This window comes from Ailuropoda melanoleuca, chromosome 1 (assembly GCF_002007445.2).
Source record: "Ailuropoda melanoleuca isolate Jingjing chromosome 1, ASM200744v2, whole genome shotgun sequence".
NCBI classification, from domain to species: domain Eukaryota; kingdom Metazoa; phylum Chordata; class Mammalia; order Carnivora; family Ursidae; genus Ailuropoda; species Ailuropoda melanoleuca.
The window spans coordinates 78,738,269-78,763,630 of NC_048218.1; the positions used below are offsets into that span (position 1 = coordinate 78,738,269).

General features: G+C 40.3%; 1 protein-coding gene across 4 annotated transcripts in view; it reads right to left on the reverse strand.

The window, feature by feature from the left end:
• Window positions 1-25,362, reverse strand: part of MAP3K13 (mitogen-activated protein kinase kinase kinase 13) — a 135,532-nt gene that overhangs the window by 50,979 nt on the left and 59,191 nt on the right. The window contains exons 1-2 of one of the 4 annotated variants that reach the window (XM_034661694.1): window positions 493-852; window positions 181-396 (exon numbers count right to left, since the gene is read on the reverse strand). The exons of the other annotated variants lie outside the window; for them this stretch is intronic. The gene's annotated coding sequence lies outside the window, so the exon portion shown is untranslated. Of the gene's footprint in view, window positions 1-180; window positions 397-492; window positions 853-25,362 lie in introns of those variants that run through there. 4 annotated transcript variants of the gene reach the window in all.

A 25,362-nucleotide genomic window follows, 5' to 3' on the forward strand; every position in this document is an offset into this window, starting at 1 on the left:
GTCCAAGAGGCTTCCCTCTGCTCACCAAGAATATCAGGTCCAATCTCCACCAACAAAGGCGGAGAGATGGAGAGGCACGAGAACAAAGGGAAAAAATCATCACCACGACTCTCTTAAAATATGATCAGAGCTGACTACGTTTAGGAAGAGTGTAGGAGGATAAAAATATATAAATTTTACCTGTGTGCATGTGTCCACCCACACACTGCCAGTGCACAGTGAAGGAGCTGGTAAGTAGAAACAAGGAACACAGGCAGCCCCACCATCTCTGCTCTGTCTTTTGCCCTCTCCGTCCTTCTTTCCCTGTCCACATTTGGCTCCGGCACCCTCACGGCAACTGACTGTTTGGATCTTTTGATTCATGAGAAGTCAAAACTAGTATTTACTAGAAGGGAACTGAAAAAAAATGAGGTAAAATTTTTAAACAACGAGAGTCAAATAGAAAATGCTAAGGAAGAGCAGGAGAGTAAAAGAGCGAGGTCGGAATGTCACCTTAATCAGGAGGACGCTCTCTGGGCAGGGCTGCAGGGGACAGATGCTGCTGCTACCCTGAGGGGCTCCTGATGCCACCAAGAGCAAGGTAGTGCTTCCGTATCTGCCCTCCAGGCACACTTCCCTTGCCCTTTGAGTTTTTCAGTCTCAAGAGGAGGAAGTGGTTTGTGCAAAATTAGTAAGCAAGGGTTGGAGACGGCGGCAGCTGTGCATTTGCCAGGGCACTGCCAATTTCTGGAAATTACCTTGGCTTTGTGCCAAAATGGATCCCGCACAGAGAAAAAGGGATGGAAAAGGCGATGTGACCAAGTAGTCCTTGAATTCTTGTGCTTTTACTCTAATACAAATTTTCCCAAGTTGCTAATAAAGGGTCCGATTTCGAGTTTTATATCATAAATATGTGTAAATTAAAGATTTTGGAAAATTTTGCCCCATAAAGTTTTCAGTATGACTAAAATTGAATAAAATTATAAATTAAGAATTATTGCTGAGATTTGAGTGGTGCTAAGCTCTTCCCAAGCTGTCTTCTCTTTACTTGGCATTTTCCTGCCTTTCAGTGAACACAACTCTGCCACCTCTAAAATTCATTTAACAGTATCTAGAGCATAAGAGAGATTTCTGCTATTAGGGCATCAGCCCATTTTAAAACTGAGATGAAGCTACTTGTTCCTAGTAATAACATATATTGATCTTCCCAAGAAAGAGGTCTGTCCCTGAGAGGTCTGTCTTGATTTGAACTTTAAAAAAATTAGATAGCTTTTTCTAATGGAATTAAAAAATCCTAAGGACGTGATTTAAAGTCAGATAAAAAGAGTGGCCTACACATCCCTCCCAAGCGGCTCCAGCCGCATCTCATGCAGCAAGCAGGCCCAGCAGGAACCAGCACCACTCCAAAGTGACCCGTCTGGGGAGAGGGGAAAAAACCACACACACCAGGTCCACGGCAGCCAGGGCAGGCAAACCTCGTAACTGGCAGAGCAGAGACAGTGCCCTGCTGATCAGTGTGTCTGCAGTCCCGGCAGCCGGTCTGGGGGATCAGGCATCTGATGGGACTCCCGGCCTTGCCCACCCACAAAAACCTCTCAAAGGCAGAATATGGAGAGAGCTCTGCAGTTCAGGGTCACAGCCGCCCTGGGGCAGAAGGACTGGAGGCAGATAGCTGGTTTGTCTGCAGGGCCCGCCCACTAATGAAAGCTTCTCAAGGGACAGTACAGGGAGAGTGTCCTGCAGTCCAGTGTGACCCGGGCAAATGGGTGGAGAGGGCAGGTACCTGGTCTGACTGCTGACACTGTCCAACTACAAGCTCACGACAGCCCCAGACTGGCCCTTAACAGCACAGGGACCAAACCTGGCCTGCAAGAGAGCAAAGGAGCCATTGCAGGTGACTGGACTGAAGGCAAACAGCAGTGTGGAGCCCAACATGGGGCTTGAACTCCCGACCCTGAGATCAAGACCTGAGCTGAGATCAAGAGTTGGATGCTTAACTGACTGAGCCACCCAGGCGCCCCTTTACGTAGGTTTTTAGATGGAATAAAGATGCTTTATTTTCAGAGTTGTAGACTATAAACTTATCAAGAAATAGAAATCTGTAAGACTCCCAATATACCTTAAATGCTAAATGCTACATACCTCAAATGCTACACATATTTCTTGACGAGAGGAATGATTTCTCTATAACTCCATAAATCTTTAATAAATAATATGCACTATTATAAGTACGAATATTCCAGAACAGAATTAACATTTTCTGACCTAAATCTGACTTGCCATAAGAAGTAAATCAATAACTAAATAAATGCACTTAAAATGTCTTAAATAATAAGACACAGACATATATGCCTTTAAGTACACAAATATTAATAAAGGAAAATATTTAAAAAAAAGAAATTTTGGGAAATATAGAAGATTTAAAAGAACAACAGTGATAACCACTGTTGACTTTTAAAACATATTTTATGTTCTTGGAATGCTTATATGATTATTTTTGTATTTATTAAGAGTTATTTATTTTGAGAGAGAGAGAGAAGGAGCTTGAGGGCTGGGAAGGGGCAGAGGGAGAGGAGGAGGGAGAGAAGCAAATTCCCCACTGAGCATGGAGCCCCAACTCGGGGCTCAATTTCAGGACCCTGAGATCATGACCTGAGCCGAAATCAAGAGTCAGACCCTTAACCCACTGAGCCACCCAGATGCCCCTCCCCAAATTTCTATTATTAGCATGCATTACCTAATCAGAAGTTCTCAACCCAAATTGCTGCTTTAAACACACAGACTAATGAGCCAACTTTACTACCTTTACATATAGGAAAAATCATATGAAATATTAAGGACACTGTTGGGAAGCCTGTCAGTGTGTGCTGAGGCTTGCAAACAGGCTTAAATAATTATAAATTGGAAACAAAAGAATAAAAAACAGATGACACTGAGGAAACAGAAGTTGACAACTCCTATTTTGTTTTTACCTTTTCTACTAGCGAGAATTGTATTCAAGCCAGACAAGCTAGAATAATCATGACTACAAGAATGAAACTCAAGACAGATGAAGAGACAAGGGTGTATCGGAGTGTTGTGCTTTTTTCCAAGTGCTAAGGTCCAGGTGAATGACCTGGATGCTAAGGCACTAAAGTTCTTGCACTTAGGATCACAAAAACAACCTTTGGTAGAGAATTATCTTTAGGAACTGTGAGCAAAATCACTATTCATGGAAAAGTAGAAGATAGAAAAATACCCTAATTTAAAAAAGAAAAAAAGGAAAAGGAGGATTATAAAATATGTAGAATTATGAACTTGAATCAGTCCCTGGTAAAAGCATGAAGTATACAGTAAACACTCAACAAATGCTAGTCCCTTTTCTTCTTTTCCTTTTCCTGTTATTTTGTGCCCTTCCCTTCTCTTTTTGGACACCTATGACTATCCTTCAGATAAATAGTTCATCAAACTCGTGGTTGCCAGAGGGAGGTGTGGAAATGGGCAAAATGGTGAAGGGGAGTGGAAGGTACAGGCTTCCAGGTATGGAATGAGTAAGTCACGGGGATGAAAGGCAGAGCGTAGGGAATAGTCAATGGTATTGTCATAGCATTGTATGGTGATAGATGGGAGCTACACTTGTGGTGAGCATAGCGTAGCGTATAGAGTTGTCAAATCACTATGCTGTACACCCGAAACTAATATAACATTGTGTGTCTGCAATACTTCAATAAAAAAATAATTAAAATAAAAGTAAAATTTTAAATGACTAATAGCATAAAAACAAAAGTCGTTCAGGAGAACTGAAATGATAATTGAAATTATTTTTAAATTATTATTTAAAATTAAAATTATTTTTTAAATTGGGAAATAATTTTAAAGTGTGCATTATAGCCCAAATCAATCCATTTAGAAGCTTCTATGCCCTTCATTATATGGAGAACAATACTGTGTGTGAGAGGATAGGAGGGAAAGCACTGCAGGAAGAGAGACCTGGATTCAAATCCTCACCATTAAGTTGCCCTTAACTCTCTAAGCCTCGATGTCATTCTATCTATAACTGGTGATAACAACAGATCCCACTTCATAGAATAATTACATGAGATCATGCATATATAACACACCCAGTACACACTGATTCCTCAATCCGTGTTGGCTATCCAAATATTTAACTAGAAAAACTAGAAAAAGACGTATGTCAATATGCTCAATATACATGTGAAATCAAGAGACGTGAGAGGAAGGGCAAATGGAAGACAATTTTTTTCTTAAGAAAAGTAGGAAAATGAGAAAAATGATAAGAGGAAGGAGATCAATACACTTAGAAACTGAAACACACTGAGCTTTTAATAGTCATTTGAAATTCTAAATGAAGACACTAAGAATCAATAAATAGATACGGGGTCAAAAGGGCAAAAGATGGAAAACAGGAGAGGAAAATCCCAAATGTATGCAACTTTTTTTTCATATTTAATTTCCTTTGTCTTTAATTTAATTATGGCAGCTATTTTTACATTCCAGGTTTTACCTAAATTGGGAAAAACAAGGAAGGCTGTAGGTAGCTATAATGTTTAGGAGAGCATGAATGCTACATCATTCTGATACTTGCGAGAAAAAAACGAATGCCCATGCTTCTAACATTGTGATGGTAAATCAGGAGTTAATTTTATTGATTCAAGAAAATACCTCTAGGAAAAGACTGCTTAGGTTTTAAATAAAAGGGCAATTACAACATAGGAGAGCCACTGCAGAAGCGTGGTCTCTAGGGAGATCATGGAATGTTCTTCTCTAGAGATCTGCATGTTTCCACGACATGTTATGCACACACAAAGGCGCTCTGCCTTCCAGGGAACTGCCTAACCCCACTCCTGTGTCCCCCACCTTCCAGGAGCGTGCCTACCCTCAGGCAGCTTGCCTTCACTGTCCTCAGGGAGACCTGGTCTCCAGGGTAAAGTTTAAGAGGTTTGCTAGGTCTAGAGAACTCTGTACAATGGCAACTTCCCACAAACAGAAAAGTCACAAAAAACAGTCCCTCAGTGATCATTTCAACATTGTAGTAAAATGAGTTAACTCTGGATTCAAACTCCCTGGGTCCTAACACGGATTCTATCCGTGGAAAATCTCCTTCCTGATCTTTGTGCGTCTGTTTCCATGATCAAAACCTGGGATAATATAAGGGGCTTGAACTCACGGGGTTGTAATGAGGACAAATGAGAGGACACTGTCAGAGTGCTTGACATATCACCGGGCAAAGAGTAAGCACTTAATAAAAGTTTGCTATTTATGTTTTAAATTAATAAACATTTTATTTTTAAGAGAGTATATGCTTTATTAATAATATATATAATTAAAGAAGTAAGATCAAATGAGAACATAATACTTTATTTTAAAATTTAACTTAATTTTAACAGTTAAAAAGGCAAGAAAGACTTTATTCAAAACTACTGCAGTAGGGTAAAGAGACTGAACGCAACTCCCCTGAAACAAAAAGCAGGAGGATTTGTAAATACTGGGGTAAGCGAATGGGAAATACTTGCAGGACGTGGGGTAGAGGAAGAGGGGAGTCTGATCAAAGTGATTGGGCCATCTGTCAGAACGTATACTCTATTATTATTGTTATTTATCTTTTTAAAATTGAAGTATAGTTGACACACAGTAGTTTTGGGCATACGACATAGTGATGTGACAACTCTGTTACGCTGTGCTCACAGGGGTAGTCACCATCTGTCACCATGCAGTATTACAGTACCAGTGACTCTATTCCCTATGCTGTGTCTTTCATCCCCGTGATTTATTCATTCCATAACTGAAAGTCTGTATCTCCCACTCCCCTTTACCCATTTTGTCCATCCCTCCTGCCCTATTTCTGGTAACCATCACTTTGTTCTCTGTATTTATGTGTCTGTTTCTGCTTTGTTTGTTCATTTGTTTTTTTAGATTCATATGTAAGTGATATCATATGGTATTTGTCTTTCTCTGACTTATTTCACTTAGCATAATACCCTCTAGGTCTATCCACGTTGCTGCAAATGGTAAGATCTCATCCTTTTTTATGGCTGAGCAATATTCCAGTATGTGTGATGTGTGTGTGTGTGTGTGTGTGTACACACATACATATATATACATACATATAAACACATACACATACATACCACATCTTCTTTGTCCATTAATCTAATCGATGGGCACTCAGGTTGCTTCCATATCTTGACTATTGTAAATAATTATGCAATAAACATAGGGGTACATATATCTTTTTGAAATAGTGTTTTCATTTTCTTTGGGTAAATACCCAGTAGTGGAATTACTGAATTGTATGGTATTTCTGTTTTTAATTTTTTGAGGAACCTCCATACTGTTTTCCACAGTAGATGCACCAATTTACATTCCCACCAATAATGCATGAGAGTTCCTTTTTCTCCACATCCTTGCCAACAGCTGCTATTTCTTGTCTTTTTGATTCTAGCCATTCTGACAGGTGTGAGGTGATATCTCATTGTGGTTTTGATTTGCATTTCCCTGATGATCAGTGATGTTGAGCATATTTTCTTGTGTCTATTGGCCATCTGTATGTCCTCTTTGGAAAAACATCTATTTAGGTCTTCTGCCCTTCTTAAAATCAGATTGTTTGGCTTTTTTTTTTTTTTTGGTGTAAGTTATAGAAATTCTTTACATATTTTGGATATTAACCTGTTATCAGATATATCATTTGCAAACATCTTTTCCCATTCAGTAGTGTGCCTTTTCATTTTGTTGATGGTTTCCTTGGCTGTACAGAGAATATTAAAACAGATTTGTCTTTGGTTATTTCAGGGCTATAACCATGGAAAAATGAAACCTTAAAGTTGTCCCAAAGGATGGCTATTTCCATTTTATAATGGAAAGACTTTTATTTCCAAGGGGTTAAGTAGAGCAGCTTAGCCAAGAAATAAGCAATGGCCTGTCCTGCAGGATTTGACATCACTAGTCATTGGCCCCAGGCCCTGAATCCCCTCTGACCATTCTTGTGTCTCGATGCCTAGTCTAGTCTGCAAAAAAAAAATTGGATCTAATTTGAAGAATTACAATAATCCCCTAACTAGGAGACAGCATAAGTACCACAAGTTAGTCTGATGTTGACAATAAACATATAATTAATAATTACTTCTTATAAGTAGCACGATCTTAACATATACAGTAACTACATTTGTTTACTATGTCACTTGTATCTTCCTTCGTAGACTAGGTATGTTTTTCTTTTTTGAGATTATCTATTATTATTAGAGAGAGAGAGTGCACATGCACGAGAGTGGGGGGAGGGGCAGAGGGAGAGAATCTTGAGGCAGACTCCCCGCTGAGCACAGAGCCCGATGTGGGGCTCGATCCCATGACCCATGAGACCATGACCTGAGCCAAAACCAAGAGTTGGACGTTTAACCGACTAAGCCACCCAGGTGCCCTTAGAATAGATATGTTTTTAACAAAATAAGCAGAATCTAATTAGAGATTAATTCATATTCCAAATGTACTAGGGATTAAACTGAAGGAAACTTTTTATGCTGCACATAATCATTTTTCTGAATTAAGATTTTCTGAAGTCTGTGTGGATACCGCTTGTATGACGAGCAAGCAGTAGAAGCAGGCACTATCACTGAAGGAGGACCCTGTATTAGCCTAGGTCCTGGCAAAGGGGGCAAATGAGGAGAGTTCTATGAGACTGATTACAAAAGGCAGGAGCAGGAAGAGCAACAGGGATGGTATGATGCCCCAGAGCTAGTAACAGCCAGCAGGCCTTAACTGGGGAGGGGATAGAATGATCACCAGAACCTGGAGAGTGTAGTTACAGAAAGAAGAAGGTCATCCAGCAAGAGCTGTAGCCTTTGGGAGAGCAGCGCAACCAAAGTGCACTGACCTGATAGGGAGAGAGCCAGGGGAGTTGATAATGAACCCCAACCTCACTGTCCTCTTGCTTTCAAACACCCTGCAGGTGCTTCCCATTGGTTGCACCTAATAGAAAACCAGAGGGCAAGGAAGTCCACTGATGTAGTCCCTACAAGTCAACCTCCGGCGGCACAGAACAGGGTGCTTTGAGAAGGCCAGGAAATGGATCTTATCCTAAGCACCATACCAGAGAACCTGCAGCTAAAGGCAGAGACATAAAGGTCAAAGCTGGAAACACAACCCACAGTGCTGAGCCTCAGCTATTAAGAGGTCTACCTCTGGCTTCTGAATCTTTTGTTTTGGTGAGAAAACTTGAACTCTGGTGACAGCAATTGGGTGTCCATTGGACAACTGTCCAACCTGGGCTGAAGTATGGGGAATATTTTCCTCTCTAAACATATAAAATTCTATGTATTACACTTAGGTCATCCATGAATCTCAATACCGTATAATATGTTCCCAAAAAAGCATTTCATCAATGAAAACTAAATGATATCTATATTGTGATTAAATACTCATCGTGGAGGCAGTTTGCTATACATGGGTTCTGAAAAATGGGTATCTTTATGGGATTCATGTGAGTATTAAATGAGATAATGAACATGAAAGTGCTTTTTAAACTACAAAGTAGTATTCTGATGCCAGTTGTTGCTCCTAAAATATATGCCAGCCACAGGGAGGTGACGGATAGTGTACTGCTGGATAAGAGCTGGTTAGCTGTGCCGTCAGGAGCTACTGGTCATGACTCTAAACAAGTGAGAAAGAGGAGAAAATCTTTTTGAATAAAACTGTATTATGAAAGTTCTCTTTTCCCATTAAATTTACTGTCATTATTTGAACTATCTAGTTGAATAGTAAAACAGAACTGAAGTAGACATAGGAATATCACACTTTCTGTACTTGTTTAATGCTATGCAACATTCAAACCAAATAATACATTGCTGGCTTGGTATAACAGGTAATGAAGAGCATCAGAAACAGACTTCCAGGGCGATACTTGGAATGTCCCACAAAGCAGCAGATCCTGCATAGTGGACCTGGGCAAGTCCTCCATGTACTACGCAGGCAACAAGTCACCAAGGGTCCTTCTGCCATCCTTGGATTGACAGAATCATAGATTGTTAGACTCAGAGGGAGCAAAGGTTAGGTCATGACTCCTATTTTTCAACAGAAATAACTCTAATTAGTTTGTAAATTCACCAGGAGCAGAATCCAAGTAACATTTATGTCTGTACCTCATCCCTCTTCTCTCCCTTCCTTCCAGCCTCAACACTTAGTTCAGAACCTGATATAACATGATGTTATTTACTTTTTGGAAGAGAGAATTTTACATACACACAAACTCCACATTCACACAGAGAAAGCAATGTGATCAACAGTGTATTAATAACAATAGCTAACATTTGTTGAGATTATTGCCACTCACTCCTCTGACCACTTCGCTTACATTAACTTTTTTAATCCTCACAGCAACCCTTGGAGAAAAGCATTATTATTACCCCTGATAAGAACTGATAAAGAGATTGAGGAACAGGAAGTTCGAATAACTCACTACAGCTACTAAGTGGTAATGACAGGAGGTGAGCCCAGCTCCACTCCAGTCCCAAAGCCCGGTCCTGAGTCCAATTCCATGGCCCCAGTTACAACACTCTCCTGACAATACCACAATGGGCTTCTATTTAATTAAGAAATGTCTAAATCAGAAAAATATGGACTTGATTTACATTTTACCTCATGCTGAGTTTCTATGCTTAGGATAAAGCTAAAAATTCCTAGCAACAAATAAAGTGGATAATTCTAAAATATGCCCACTTTCTGTAGAGTTTACTCCACTATATTTTAACATTAAACTTCTATACCTGCACTAATACTGTAGCTTCTAGTCATATGTGGCTATTTAACTTAATTAAAATTAAATTAAAAATTCAGTTTCTAAGTTGCCCTAGTCCATTTCAAGGGCTCAATAGCCACATGTGGCTATGGCAACCATGCTGGACAGTGCAAAATAGGACACTGCACTTCCATCACGGAAGTTCTACTGTACAGCTGTGCTAATGTTTTACTCACCCTAACAGATCTCTTTGTTGTGAGAACTGATAAAGATAGTAGCTTCCCTTTGTACATGAGGATTTGCTAAATGCATAGAACTCCATTACTTCTTTTAAAATAATAGGTTTGCTATCAAATTTTAGTAATACCTGTGAATGAAATGACTTAAATACAGCTCATTCCATTGACTTCGCCAGGATCAAATTAGAGATTTTTTAAAAAGATTTATTTATTTATTTATTTGAGAGAGAGGGAGAGTGCACCTGTGAGAGCACGCACAAGCAGGGGGAGCAGCAGGCAGAGGGAGAAGCAGGCTCCCTGCTGAGCAAGGAGCCCAATACAGGACTCGATTCCAGGACCCTGGGATCATGACCTGAGCCAGAGGCAAAAGGCAGATGCTTAACCAGCTGAGCCACCCAGGCGCCCCAAATTAGAGATTTTTTTTTTTAAAGATTTTATTTATTAATTTGACAGAGATAGAGACAGCCAGTGAGAGAGGGAACACAAGCAGGGGGAGTGGGAGAGGAAGAAGCAGGCTCATAGCAGAGGACCCTGATGTGGGGCTCGATCCCATAACGCCGGGATCACGCCCTGAGCCGAAGGCAGACGCTTAACCGCTGTGCCACCCAGGCGCCCCCCAAATTAGAGATTTTTAAAAAGATTTTTCCAGGGGATGCCTGGTTGGTGCAGTCAGTTAAGTGACCAACTCTTGGTTTTGGCTCAGATCATGATCTCAGGGTCTTGTTGGGCTCTGCATTTCACACAGAGTCTGCTTAAGGATTTTAAAAATTTATTTATTTGACATAGAGAGAGAGAGAGAGAGCACAAGCAGGGGGATCAGGGGAAGGAGAAGCAGGCTCCCCACTGAGCAGGGAGCCCGATGCGATGCGGGGCTCCATCCCAGGACCCTGGGATCATGACCTGAGCCGAAGGCAGCTGCTTAACCTACTAAGACTCTCCTTCCCTCTCCCCCAGCCCTCCCCCACCCCACGCATAGGCACGTGCTCTCTCTCTAAAATAAATAAATAAATCTTTAAAAAATTTTTTTAAATGATAAAAAAAAAATAAGGATTTTCCAAGAGACCATAACCAGGTGTCTAAAATTATGAGAAAAGCCAAAGGAATAATTTTCAAATACCTAAGTAGTTTCAACAGTCATTTGTGGAGAATCTAAAAGTTGAAATTGTATTATTGCTATTTTCATAATTACCCTTCCTTGAAGTCTCTAATCACAGGACTAGTGTAGGTGAAAGGCAGAGAAGTAGGGGAGGGCTAACAGAGGGAAGAGTGAACAAGACCAGAAGTTTCTACCAAATCACCAACAGCTCTTGTCACTTCTCAGAGAAGACTGTATTATAGATAGCCAAGATAAAAACTCCAGGAGGAGCAAGGAACTCTAGACTCTGGATCCAACGTCCAATTTTAATTGAGAAGTAATTAAAATCATATTAGTGAAAGATCCCACTGCTTTAGACTTTTAACTTTACGTTGTTTTGCTCTCCTTACTCAACATTGTTTTTGCTCACAGAAGCAGTCCTGACTTTTAATTTTTTAAGATAATGACTCAATCCAGATGATACCCTAGAAAATATACTCTAGAAAATAGAACATTTTGGGCTTTACCAAGAATAGAAATTTGAAATTGGCAAAGATCAATCATTTTTCACCTGTACCATGTCATTGTTTTGGAAGGTGAATTTGACTTTATGTTAGAGAGTAATCTAAACCCATTCTTTAATTATTCATTGGGGTAGTTTCCATTTCTATTTCCAATATATAGCTGAAATTTGCAGACTACTAAAGGATCCTTGGTAAATCCCATCTGTCCAAGATCATGATGACAAGGAAGAACATCAGTAAGTATTAAATATTTATTCTAAGTGTTAAAAAAATAATAAATGTACAAGACAGCTCTAATGGAAAGAAAAATAAATGCAGAATAACAAACTATGATAGAAAACAGGATGTAGTCCTGTTACAAAGATTTATATTAAATAGGATGTAATTTAAAGACATATTCAGCTGCCTCCCTTCAGAAATTATAATCTGAACTCATTATGAGCGTACATTTTCAAAATATGTGTTTCTAAAAGTTGTGTATAAATTACCTTTTTGAAAAAAAGGCAAAATTTTAAAATCCCCAATAGAAGTTACTATCTGAAGTAATACCAGTAAATGTATTTGCAAAGTGGAAAATTCTTTTGAAATGGTAATGATTGCTTATTATTATTTTTTTTAAGATTTTATTTATTTATTTGACAGAGAGACAGCCAGCGAGAGAGGAAACACAGCAGGGGGAGTGGGAGAGGAAGAAGCAGGCTCCCAGTGGAGGAGCCCGATGTGGGACTCGATCCCGGAACGCCGGGATCACGCTCCGAGCTGAAGGCAGACGCTCAACGACTGCGCCACCCAGGCGCCCCTGATTGCTTATTATTGTACTTGTTTTGTTAATTTGATTTTCTTCTGTCTCAATGTCTGGTATGAAGCCACTAGTCAACTCACTAGACACTGCTTCTCATAGCTCTTAGTAAATCAGTCTGAGTAGTTAATATGTCCTTATCATTTGTCCTGGGCTTGGAACCAGATAACCAAACTTGTTAAAAAATGTGTGCAAAATAATAGCAATTAGGTTTTGTACAAAGGCTTTAAGAATCTTCTCATGGGTAAACCATGATGGTTGGTACATGGACTTTATGATGTCTATCCTGGGTATGTGAAAACATCCCCCCACCCCTGGCCCTTTTCTGGTTCTAACAATCGTTGGCAAACTTACGTGTATGTGTCTTGAGCTGTTCTTAAAATACAGCATGATCTATAGTCGTAACGCCTTATAAAGTGAGGACAGGAACCTACAAAATGGAGAACCTACAAAATGCCAGTGGCCCATTTGGCCATATAATAGCTTTGAAGGGGACGAAATTGTTTTTTGTGACTTCTACTTCCAAAAGGAATGGACATAACAAAATCGTCACTTACCTCCCTTAAAGAAACCATTAAAGAATCTTATTCATGTGTTGAGCTTATTTTTGTATTAAACCTTAATGCCTTTATCACTAACAGTTAACATAAGCAATCTCTTTAATACATGTGTTTCTTTCACTAGCAGAGAAGCACACTGAGGGTAGGGACCGTCTTACTACTGTTTTCCCCGACACCTAGCATGGAACCTGACAGTAATAAAGTTTTCATAAATTCATGAATTGAGGTAAAAATGTCTTTCAAAATTTAAAAGAAACACTCTAAAAAAATGTATTCCAAAATGCTTTTAAGCTTCAGGTGATGCTCTTGAAGTCTAGAATTCCAGAATTTATGCACCATGATTTTATAAGTATCAACCTGTGTTCTTCAACACTGATGGGTCCTCAAAGTTCCAGCCTACATCCCTAAGGCAGGACACATACATCCCTCAAATCATTTCAATTGCTTTTGATCCATCTCCAACTTCATTTTGTCTTTCCTTAAGATTACCACCCAGAATCATGCTCCAAGTGTCACTGCTCCAGTGGTTGTAGATTAAGGAGAGGTTACTGTTTTTTATTTCATTGCTAGACCCCTTCTGATGACGTCCAACATGCTGGTGGGTCATGATCGTACACTGAGCACATTTCATCAGTGAATAATTTGCCATTACTGCAAAGCTCCTCCCAGGACCATAATGAACCAGACCGTAATGAATATTATAAATAGTTGCTTTGCCCCACATCCCATTACATTATGCTTATGACGTGTTGTAACAGGAAAGAACGTATGGTTTTGAGTTGGAAAGACCTTATTTGAATCCTAGCTCTGCTACTTATTTCTTCAACAAGTTATAGAAAAACCTCACTTGTATGTTGGCATTAATAAACCTCCCTTTTAGAGTTGTCACAGATGCAAATCAAACTAACAGGCATTTTTTATTTACAGTAGTGAAGACACAGAAGGACCCTGAGTGTCTATCGACAGATGAATGGATAAAGAAAATGTGGTGTGTATAAATATACAATGGAATATTATTCAGCCATAACAAAGAATGAAATCTTGCCATTTGCAACAACAGGGGATGGAACTTGAGGGCATTATGTTGAGTGAAATAAGTCAGCAGAGAAAGACATAACATATGATCTCACTTACACATGGAATCTAAAAAAAACCCAAGCTCACAGATACAGAGAACAGATTGGTGGTTGCCAGAGGCAGGGGGTAGGGTGGGAAAACGGGTAAAAGGGGTCAAAAGGCACAAGCTTCCAGTTATAACATAAATAAGTCATGAGGATGTCATGTACAGCATGGTGATGACAATTAATAATACAGTATTGCATATCTGAAAGTTCCTAAGAGATTAAATCTTAAAAGTTCTTATCATAAGAAAAAAAAGTTTTGTAACTATGTTGTGATCATTTCATGATATATACAAATATCTAGTCATGTTATTGTACACCTGAAACTAATATTACATGTCAATTATAATTCCAAAAAAAAATCCTCTAACAAGCATTTTATTAAATGCTTACTATAAACAAGACTCTGAAATCTTCATGGTTTCTTTCTGTCATCATTTCTCACCAAAATACGTTTAATTTTAGCTGAAAAATAGGAACATTTTACTCTATATGCACACCTTCTGATTTTTTTCTAAATAGTTAACAAGAGTTCTAGCTAAACCCAGTAGAGTGAACACATTTTATCTGCAGTTCTCCCTATCCCTGCACCAAATCACACTAAGATGAAAGTATGACGAAAGAAAGAAAGAGAGAAAGGGAGGGAGGGAGGAAGGAGAAGGAAGGAAGGAAGGAAGGAAGGAAGGAAGGAAGGAAGGAAAGAAAGAAAGAAAGAAAGAAAGAAAGAAAGAAAGAAAGAAAGAAAGAAAGAAAGAGGGAAAGGGAGGAAGGAAGGAAGGGAGAGGGAAGGAAGGAAGAAAAGAAAAAGAAAAAGGAAAAGGAAAAGAAAAAGAAAAAAGATACAGCATGCCATAACATGGATGAATCTCAAAAGCACTATGCTAAGAAAAAAAGCCAACACAAAAGGCTACGTACTATGATTCCATTTATATGAAATTCATTTATAGGAAAGACAAAACCACAAGGACAGAAAACAGAACAATTGTTATTAACAGGGGCAGGTGAAAGGGGAACCATTTGGGCTTCCCCCTCCCCCGAACTCTAGTACTGAGATGTTCAAAAGACATTCTGAAAGCAAAGTCCCTGAGCTGCCCTGGGCAATGGAAGGACTGCCAGCACACATTAATAGCCCTGCCATAGGCTCCTTGGAAACTGTCAGTGTTCTCAATACACTGATACTTTTTCTGACACTTTTACTACAATGTTTTTGATAAGGACAGTCCATTTAGTAGTGTGAGTTGTAGCAATCACACTGCTTTACAACTCTCTGTATGTGTATACATTAGAATTAATTTTATACTTAGAATTCTTTAACATCCTTTGAGATTGAGGTACCTTTAGGTATTTCTAAATGAAAGTAAATAAACATGAGTCTAGAGAATAAAATTAGATAAGAATTTAGCACAGTCAAGGTTACATGTCCTTAGAATGGAAAAGCCACCCCTAAATTTCCCCACCTCAGAGTCAGTGTTGAGTTAAAGATTAAGGTAAAGATCCAGGGTCTAGGGCACCTGGGCGGCTTAATTGGTTAAGCGTCTGCCTTTGGATCAGGTCATGATCCCAGAGTCCTGGGATCAAGTCCTGCATTGGGCTCCCTTTTCCTCAGGGAGCCTGTTTCTCCCTTTGCCCCTCTGTCTCTCTCTGTCTCTCATGAATAAATAAATAAAATCTTTAAAAAAAAAAAAAAANTCTCTGTCTCTCATGAATAAATAAATAAAATCTTTAAAAAAAAAAAAAAAAGATCTAGGGTCTGGTGGCAGAAAAAGGTTAAGGAAGGAAACACTGGCTCTATCCTGAGCGTTCCCAGACAAACACAATCAGCTCATGAACCCTTTCCCTCACTGAGGCAAATCAAAGTGTTCCTCCCATAAAAATCTTTAGGGTTTCCACTGTCCTTTTATGATTTTCCTTTCCAGGCATGCTTTCAATGTTAATTTTTAAACTTTATTTCACTGGATAAAATTTTGTGGAATAGACCCCACAGCTCTTCTGGGATGATCCCACCCCCGACTCTATAATTTCCAACATTCATTTGAAAGATTTTTCTACAGAGCCTCTTTCTACTTGCTCAGCATAAAAACAAGTAGATTCACCAGTGAGAATGGGTTTTGCAAGGAAGCACCCTTTCAATCTCACTAGACTAAACTGAACTGAGCACCAAAATTAAAACTATGAAAATAAATCATTAAGTACCTATGAGGAATCACAAAGCCCTTACATCTAGTCAACTAAATGGCCTTCTCATAATCACTGAAATAACAATAGGGCTAGGATGGTCTGCTAATTGTACCAGTAACTTAGAAATTAAGCCACTTACAATGACTTGGACAGTCCAGGTTTGGGGATTAGTGGCTTTTTTCCTTTAGCCTACATTATGTCTAATCCCAAGGGACAAAATTAAAGGCATGCTTGGCTGTGGACACAGAGAAGCTCAAAGAAGCGTCTGATTACTTTTTAACCCCAGTAGATTCAGCTTCTGATTCTGATTTATTCTTTTTCTCTCTCCTTACAGCCTATTCCACAACAGCAAGGATTTAGTTTGAGAGTCAAATAGGTAGAATAAAATGTATTTCGCATACTCCTAAATAGGCCTGCCATGAGACTGGCTTTATTTCAAGCCCTTTCTTGTTCACATGGCAGGATAATTTAATTAAGGGAAGGTGCTACAAAAAGAGAAGTTGAGAACTAAATTGCTGGCTAGGGATGGCTAAATTGAGAGTCAAGTGGTACCCTAGGCTTCCTGTTTTTCTGACTTTAAACTGTTTTCGGTAATTTCTCCTGACTACTCTGGCGCCCTCCGGTCTTTTTTAACTTTTCTGCAACTGGACTCTCACTCCTCTTTCACCCATGATCCCTACATTACACAATTCTAGGAGGTCTCATTCCCAACGACAGCCCCACTTTTATTATTTTTCTCCTCCACAAATGATTCTCAACATTGAAGCTATTTCCCACAAGATCGACTGATGTCAGCTGGTTGTTTTCACTTTCGGGAATGACAACCAAGCACTTGAAACACACAAGGTAACGCTGTAAAGGAACTAGGTAGTCCTTCCAATTTCCTCACCGCAATAATCAGAATGCTTGGGTCTCCCCAAAATTCATGTGTTGAAATCCTAATCCCTAAAAGAGATGGCATTAGTAGATGGGGTCTTCGGGAGATGCTTAGGTCATGAGAGTAGAGTCCTCATGAGTGGGATTAGTGCCCCTGTAAAAGAGGCTCCAGAGAGATCTCCTGCCCTTCCGCCACGGGAGAATACAACAAGAAGTCTGCAACCCAGAAGAGGGCCCTCATGCAACCATCCCGGCACTCTGATCTGACTTCCAACCTCCAGAATTATGAGCAATAAATTTCTGTTGTGTATAAGCTCCCCGGTCTGTGGTGTTTTGTTACAGCAGCCTGAATGGACCAAGAAACTCAGGAAACACGCACTGAGCATGTGCCCGACAATTATGATGGAATAGAGATATATTAGACTGTCCTACCCTGGGGGAGCATTCAACCTAGCGTGTCAGAGAGGCAAGTCAACAAGTAACTGTAGGACAGGGCAGAATTAAGAAAGGCTTCAAGAGCGGAGATTCAGCTAAAACCTACAGGACTGTAAAATGCCCGGCACAGCAGTATCTAATTCTGAGGATGTCAGGGGAAAATTCCATAGAGGAAGAGAAATTTCATCAACAAAGCAGGACCTCGAAGTAAGAGTCACACCAGGGGAGGAAGGGCGGAGGATGGGGGAGGCAAGGGTGCTATTTGGAGAACACATACATTCCCATCAAAGAGAATTTCATAAAGAAAAGAATGGAGGGCAAGAAAATAAAAGGCATTTTCCAGGAATAACAAGCAGTCTGGAAGGGTTGGAACATAAGGTGCATTGGAGGGCAGTGATCAGCACAGCTGTAACCATAGGGTGGTGGCACGTCATGGAAGGTTTTGAATGCTGAGCTAACAAGTCTCTTTTCTGGATCAGAAGAACTTGGCTTCATACAAACCACTACTCATTACTCATGCAATGATCAAAAAACTTTTGTTCAAGCCCACAGTAATTGGAATGAGCAAAATACGTAGTTTCTGAAATCATGCTATTACACTAAATAATGCCTGTATACCTTACTAGCAAAATAGAATTGTTTGGGGGCATAAAGTTGAGGCAGAGTTTCTTGTCATTCATGGACACAAATACATTCTTCAGACCCACGTCTAGAAATCTAACAGGAGCCAGGAAGGAATACACATGCTAGCCTTTGAGCAAAATGGAACAGCCACAGGAAAGGTTCAACACACTGAGATGCTCTGCTCGTAAGAACACCATCTAAGGGCTTATGACAGTCTTACAGATTAACAAGATTGGCTACAAAATTTGCAGAGTGACTATAAAATGAAAATTCTAGACCCTCTGCTCCAGAACTAATAAGAATTTCAAGGCAGAGACAGCAGAGCATTAAATCCTGTGTGGGTTATGCACCCATGAAGCTGGTCTGATCGCCGACTCTAAATTTTAATGACAGCCCACTTAGTTTCCACAGGCTGGCTTGTGTAAAGCAGCCCTCCCACTCAAGTGTGGACTGCTGCCACTGATGTACCCCCAGAATTGACCCCATCCCCGCCAGTGTGCTTTCCTCTCAGCCTCTGCTGGCAAGGGTGACTACAGGAGGGCCTTTCTTAAAGAAGTGTGAGCTTTCTCACCTACTCTTATAATGCCATTCTTCTGCGCACTGAAAATAGGACCTCTCTTTAATCTTTCATGTTTAAAAATTCCCCTCTTCAGAAAGTCATAAATAGGAGGTAAGTTCTCAACCACATCCAGGGCTTAATCTTAAATTGATGCAATATTTAGGCTGTTATTTCTGCAGCGCATAAACAGAGCTGCTACTGCTGCTGCTGATAGTGATGAAAGTGGCTGAGCACCCGGGTCCCGTGCCGGGAAATTGACCAGCGGGTGAGCCCACTGCTACCTGACCTCCTGGTTCGGTACATTTTAGCCCTCTTCCTCAGCACATGAACACGTTCCCCTACGGAAGGAGGAGAAAAAAGACTTTGGTCAGCCAATATTGTTACTTGTTAATAGGGATATGGTAAGGAAAAAAACTGTTAATGATTTTAAAAATAATAAAATGATCACTTAATAGCTCCTGTATTATCTGTGTACTTCATTTATTCTCCCTGGCCTTCAATGGATAAATTGGTTACTCTACATGCATAAGTTGGCTATGCTAGGCAATAAAATCATGGAGAAAAGACGTGTCTTTTTGAGTTGTATTAGTCCATCATACACACAGCATTAACTGCCAATAGAAAAAACTGAAACAGATCATTTGCTGTAGCTGTGAATTGTACTGAACTAATTGGAAGGTATATTGCACTGACCCTTAGGCTTCATGCTGTATTAAAAGACTGCAAGTTTTTACATTGTTAGTGTACTATGATCGCTGAAGAACTCCTGTGGCCCGCAACCTGCATTTGGTTCAGAGTGCTAAGTGGGGTTCATTTGTTTAGACCTCGCCAGTTTCTGAACATCTGAAGTTACTCTCACCTGATACGAATTAAACTCTTTGTATTACATTACTCCTGTTCGTTTTAGCTAGAGAAGAATTACTTTGGTCTACTAACAATTTCCAAATTGTATGTGTAGCTGAAGTTTGGACCACAGTTTGTCTTTTGTTTCATTCTGCCTTGCTATCCTTGCTTTGAGAAGGCTATACACTACTGTCCTGTGAATATGAGAAGGGCTTTTCTTTTTACATGCAGAGATATATCCAGTACCTGAGAACATTCTCCCTCCTGAGCCACAGCTTAACAGCATTAGCAGAAGCAGTTCAGCCAGAGGGGAACTGAACAACAGCTGAGTACAGTCTAATAATTTACACTGGGGAAAGCCCTTGGAATTCAGAGGCACACTGCCCAGCTGGAGAGACAAATCTAATCTCCACTAATGATGTTCCTCCCTCTCTTTCCTATCAGGGCTGGGCTTTCTACACATGCGCACGTAATTATATATGCACACTAGGAGTCCAGTGAAGCCAAACAACACAGCACCCAGGATTAAATTACACAGTAAGACTTCCAGGCGTCATCTGGCTTCTCCATCCTGCCCAATAAATGCTGTCCGTGGTTCACGGTGTGGAGCTGTTAAAGGTCTCAAGAGTTCAAAACCATATAGAGCTAAATACTGAAATTCAAAACGTGATAAATTTCTGGTTTTATTTAAGACCGAACAGAATAAGCATGACTTCTTAAATTGGTTAAAATAAGCAAATACATATTAGGAGACAGATACATGGACTTTGTCCTAAATGCACGCAATACAAGAGGTAGATCGATAAAGGAAAAATAAGACTGAAAGGTTAAAAAAAAAAAAAAGCCAAAGTAAAGACAGTGAACAAAAATAATTTGTATGCTAACAACTGTTAAAAAAGGTACAAATTTGGACCAGAGCTTTCTATGGATCAAATGAAAGAGAAAGATACAATTAATTATTCAAGTAAGATAAAAACACCAATTGTCTAGGAGAAGCAGTTTTTTCTTGTACTAAAGCCTGGAAGACCTTTCTTCCATGGATCCGCACAAAATGAGGAAAACAAAACAGCCTCAACAAATACAGTAGCATCTTTGTAGGACAGTTTTCAGGGACCCTCTCCCTACAAGGTGAGATTCTCGGGTACTCCAGAAAAGCAATGCTTACAGTAAGGGATTCCAAGCAAACAGCGCTTAGAAAGTCTGATTTAGTCCAAAAGGGCATGGACTACACCTTCTTCAGGAAATCTTCCCATTATTTAATATTTTTATAGTATTATTTAATATTATTATTTACTAATAAGCCATTATTTATCCTGCTCAAGCCTTCAAGAAAAAAAACAAAACAAAAAAACTGAGTAGCTGTTTTCTATACTCTGGCAAGAACCTGGAAAGCAAATATTCTTGATTTTCTTATAAAGGGTAGACCATAAGTTTTAACAATCAACCAAGAAGAAGGAGCTGATGCCCTCCTATGAAAATTCAGGAATCTGACCAGAATTAGTGCCTTAAAACCTCAGTTCCACATAGAACTAGGCCAAGAAAAATAAGCCTGACCGTGTGGTTATTTTTTATTATGACACATAACGTGCTTCACACTCTGATGAAACTTTATTTTTTTTTCAATGCTTTTGTAAGTATTTTTATACAAAGCCCTTAGTGAATACCATCAATTATTTTTTTAAAAAGAATGAAGCAATTCAATAGTTAATACCACTGCTGCTCTACTGAAGTAAATGGGGAGGGGGGGTGGGAGTCACCATCTGGGGCTATAAATTATAATCCTGCTACATGGTAATGGACGGAGGACTGATCCATGAAGCTCCCCTAGGAGAATGCATCTATCAGTGCAGCCATCCAGAGAAGGGACTGAAGAAAAGGGCAGCTCCAGGTCCAGACAAGGGACTCGGCCACAGCAGAAGGATACAGAGCTGGCAGGTTTTCAAAAGCAACTCTCAGACACCGCCCCCCTTCACCCAGCCCCCATGCCAAATTTCTGAATTCAGAAAATAAAAAAGAATTCTCATACTTTAAATATTGGTAAATAAAGGGAAATCGAGGATTTGAGAAGCTCTGGGCAAAAAAAAAGTCCTCAAGTGACAGAGACAAACAATAGGTTCTGAGCTGCTTCATCGATCTTTAGTGAACTTACAAATATGTCTCCAAAAGAAATAGTGGGGTTATTTACCATAGAATGAAAACTACTGAGAGGGGCGCCTGGCTGGCTCAGGGGATAGAACATGCAACGATGACTCTTGATCTGGGGGTCGTGAGTTCCAGCCCCACGCTGGGTGTACAGATTACTTTAAAAATAATAATAGGGGCGCCTGGGTGGCACAGCGGTTAAGCGTCTGCCTTCGGCTCAGGGCGTGATCCCGGCGTTATGGGATCGAGCCCCACGTCAGGCTCCTCTGCTATGAGCCTGCTTCTTCCTCTCCCACTCCCCCTGCTTGTGTTCCCTCTCTCGCTGGCTGTCTCTATCTCTGTCGAATAAATAATAAAATCTTAAAAAAATAAAATAAAAATAAAAATAATAATAAAGTCTTGGGGTGCCTGGGTGGCTCAGTCGGTTAAGTGGCTGCCTTTGCCTCGGGTCATGATCCCAGGGTCCTGGGATCGAGCCCTGCGTCAGGCTCTCTACTCAGCAGAGAGCCTGCTTCTTCTTCTGCCTCTGTCTGCTGCTCTGCCTACTTTGCCCTCTCTCACTCTCTCTCTCTCTCTGTCAAATAAATAAATAAATAAATCTTAAAAAATAATAATAAAATCTTAAAAAAAAAAAAAGGAAAAGAAAACTACTGAGAAGTTAACCTAGCAAGCAGCTTCACGATTTTGCATGCATATGCCTGTAGAAAGTTGCACACCCCAAACACGCTGCCCTAGTGGCTGATAATTCTTTTCTGCCTCTTACCTCAGCCTAAGGGTTTAGTTGCTTTGAACTATTTCCTCCAAATATGATAATATCAAAAATGGTATCAGCAAGTAAAAAGAAGACAGAAGATAGGAATGATCCTAATAAGAAGGAAAACAGTGCCGAGAATTGAGTTTATAAAAATAATCAGAAAATTATAAGTGGAAAGAAAAACTTACAGTTAGGATACTTTTTGAGGTCTTACATTAAACCTCAAATGGCACCTGAGACCATTCTTAGAAAGAGAGTACAAGTGGGGCGCCTGGGCGGCTCAGTCGGTTAAGTGTCGGACTCCTGATTTCAGCTCAGGTCATGATCTCAGCGTCCTGGGATCGAGCCTCCTGTGGGGCTCCACACTGTTATGGCTGAGCCTCATTTGCCTTCAGTCCAATCAGCTGCAATGACCCACTCTGCCTCTTGTGGACCAGGTTTGGTGCCAAGCCTGCTTAAGATTCTCTCTCTCCCTGCCCCTGCCCCCGCCCCTGCCCCTGGCGTGCTCTCTCTCTCTTTCTCCCTCTAAAAAAAGAGAGAGAGCATGAGAGAGAGAGAGAATACAATTTAGAAGTGTTAAAACAACTGGGTTTTTTTCTATGTTGCTTAAATACCTAAAGCTTAGACCTATCACATCTTCTAAGATACTCAAAGACTTTTAGGGACCTTCTCACATCAGCTCTCACCACAGCCATCTGAGAAAGGCACTCATCAGATTTACTACTGAAATCATAAGACAGCATGGAAAAATTCTCACTTCTGTGAGGAAGATGGTTGCTTATCAGATATCTTCTATTCAGCTCATTCAGGGATTCAACAAATTCTTTGTTAATCCCCTACGGTGCTGGATCTGTCAAGCAATAACGAGGATGCAAAGATGAACAAGATGGTGGACCCCTGCTCTGGGGGAGCTTGCAATCTATTAGAGGAGAAATATATAAATAAATGATTACTATGTAGCATGAGAAGCTCTCTAAGAAAAACAGGTACAAATTTTGAAGTATAAAGAAAACTGCTGTCCAGGATGAATAGGGAAGGGATATAAAGAAGACCAGCCACACACACACAAAAATATATCAGTCAGAGGAATAGGCATGCATGAATGCAATGGAGGTGTGAAAGAAACCACGTGGTTATCTGGGGAGAGGAGAAAATGTCAACAGGTACTGGTGGGAGGTGTTGAGAGATGAGAAGTTAAGGCTGGAGAGGTAGATTAGAGGATTTTTGTTGGGGTTTTTTTTTTTCCTCCTATGGTCAAGGAAGCATGGAGAGGTGGAGGGAAGTGGCATGATTAGATTTGAAAGATGATTCTGTTTAAGGAGAAAAGATGGATGGACAAATGCCAAAGTATGGGAAAAGCTACTCTGGAGAGACTGGAAAGAATCTGAGAGTTATTTAGAAGGCAGAATTGACAGGACCTAGTGACCAGCTGGGTGTGATGGTCAGACAGAGTTTTCTAGTGAGGAGGACTAGGTGCTACCACTAATCAAGGAAGAAGATCCAGAAGGGGTGGCAGGGCGGGAACTTCAATGAGAAGGTAACAAGTTAGGTTTTCCACTTTCACGTATTCTATCAGGCAAAGCAGCCGGAAATGGAATAAGGAAGTAGCTAAACTGAAACTGGGACAAAGGGCTGCAAATACTGTTGGGGAGGCAAACGAGAAAAGTTTCACGTAATTACTATACTCACATCAGGAGAGTCATACATTTTATGGATTCACTTTACCCTTAGCTTGGTGCCAAGGGTTATTTTATTATTTTCCTTTATCTACCAAAAAGCTCTTCACCATTGCCCACACCACATAACACGCACACGAATAATCTCCTCCTACCCTTTCCTAAATCCAAGAGTGTTCCTTTCTTCAAATCCCTCCATCTTCCATGAGCCACTTTCTGGGTCTCCTCAAAAAATCAGTGATGGCTAATGGGTACAACAGTGAACACAGATAACAAGCTACTTTTATCATTAAGGTCAAGTCCATACACCCATTAGCTATTTACACCTTCACTGTTTCATCCCTTTATCTAAACTTCGAATAGAGCACTTCTGAATAGAACACTACTTCTGAGTGCTAATGACCATCAACAATTAGGACCGCATAATGTGGGCACCACTGTTCCAAAGGCCTTTCAGAGCAGCTACTATTTCCATGAATATCAGAGTATATTTGCATTGACCCTGAGAGTTTAGGTCCCAGAGAAAATGACTCTGATTCTGCATAAATCTGCAAGGGACAGGAAGCATGACTCCACAAGAAAGAAGTTAGTACTGCAATTCAACAAACATTTCCTGAGCGCCTACCATGTACTAGGTGCGTATGGTGCTTCTTAGAAGCTATGAGGGATATACACATGTCAAGATGGCATCCTCTTCATCTTTTGGCATGCCTTAGATATTTCATTATGAAAACCAGTGGTCCTTGCTCTTGAGAACTCAAGTCGGGTCAGGGAGATAGCCGTGAACACAAATGAACACAGGCCATGATAAGTGCTTTTAACGGAGGTGCTAAGTACAATGTGATAATAAATAACAGATTCATCTTTCTGCTTTGGGGAACAAGAGTCTGTTCCTCTGTCTTCACAAGGATAGGAGACCAACGGTTTGAAATTTGGGGAGAAAATGTCTTTCTTGCTGATGCGTCTGACAAGCCTTAATATTTTTGAATCTACAACAGACAAGGAATGAAGGTTAGGTCCTCCCTCTGAGGTCTTGGTTATTTCTTAGAACGGAGAGCACTGCTTTACTACAGCACACCAATTCCAATGCTCCTTCGCCCACATCTGTCCACACACCTCAGACCCCTGAGTCTATCGGCTGCTCCCATATCATCGCCAATCAGTGTTCTGTCTTCCTCTTTACCACCCAACCCACACACAGGACAAGGGGTGACAGTAGAGCTTCCAGCAAGTCATTTCACAGGACAAAAA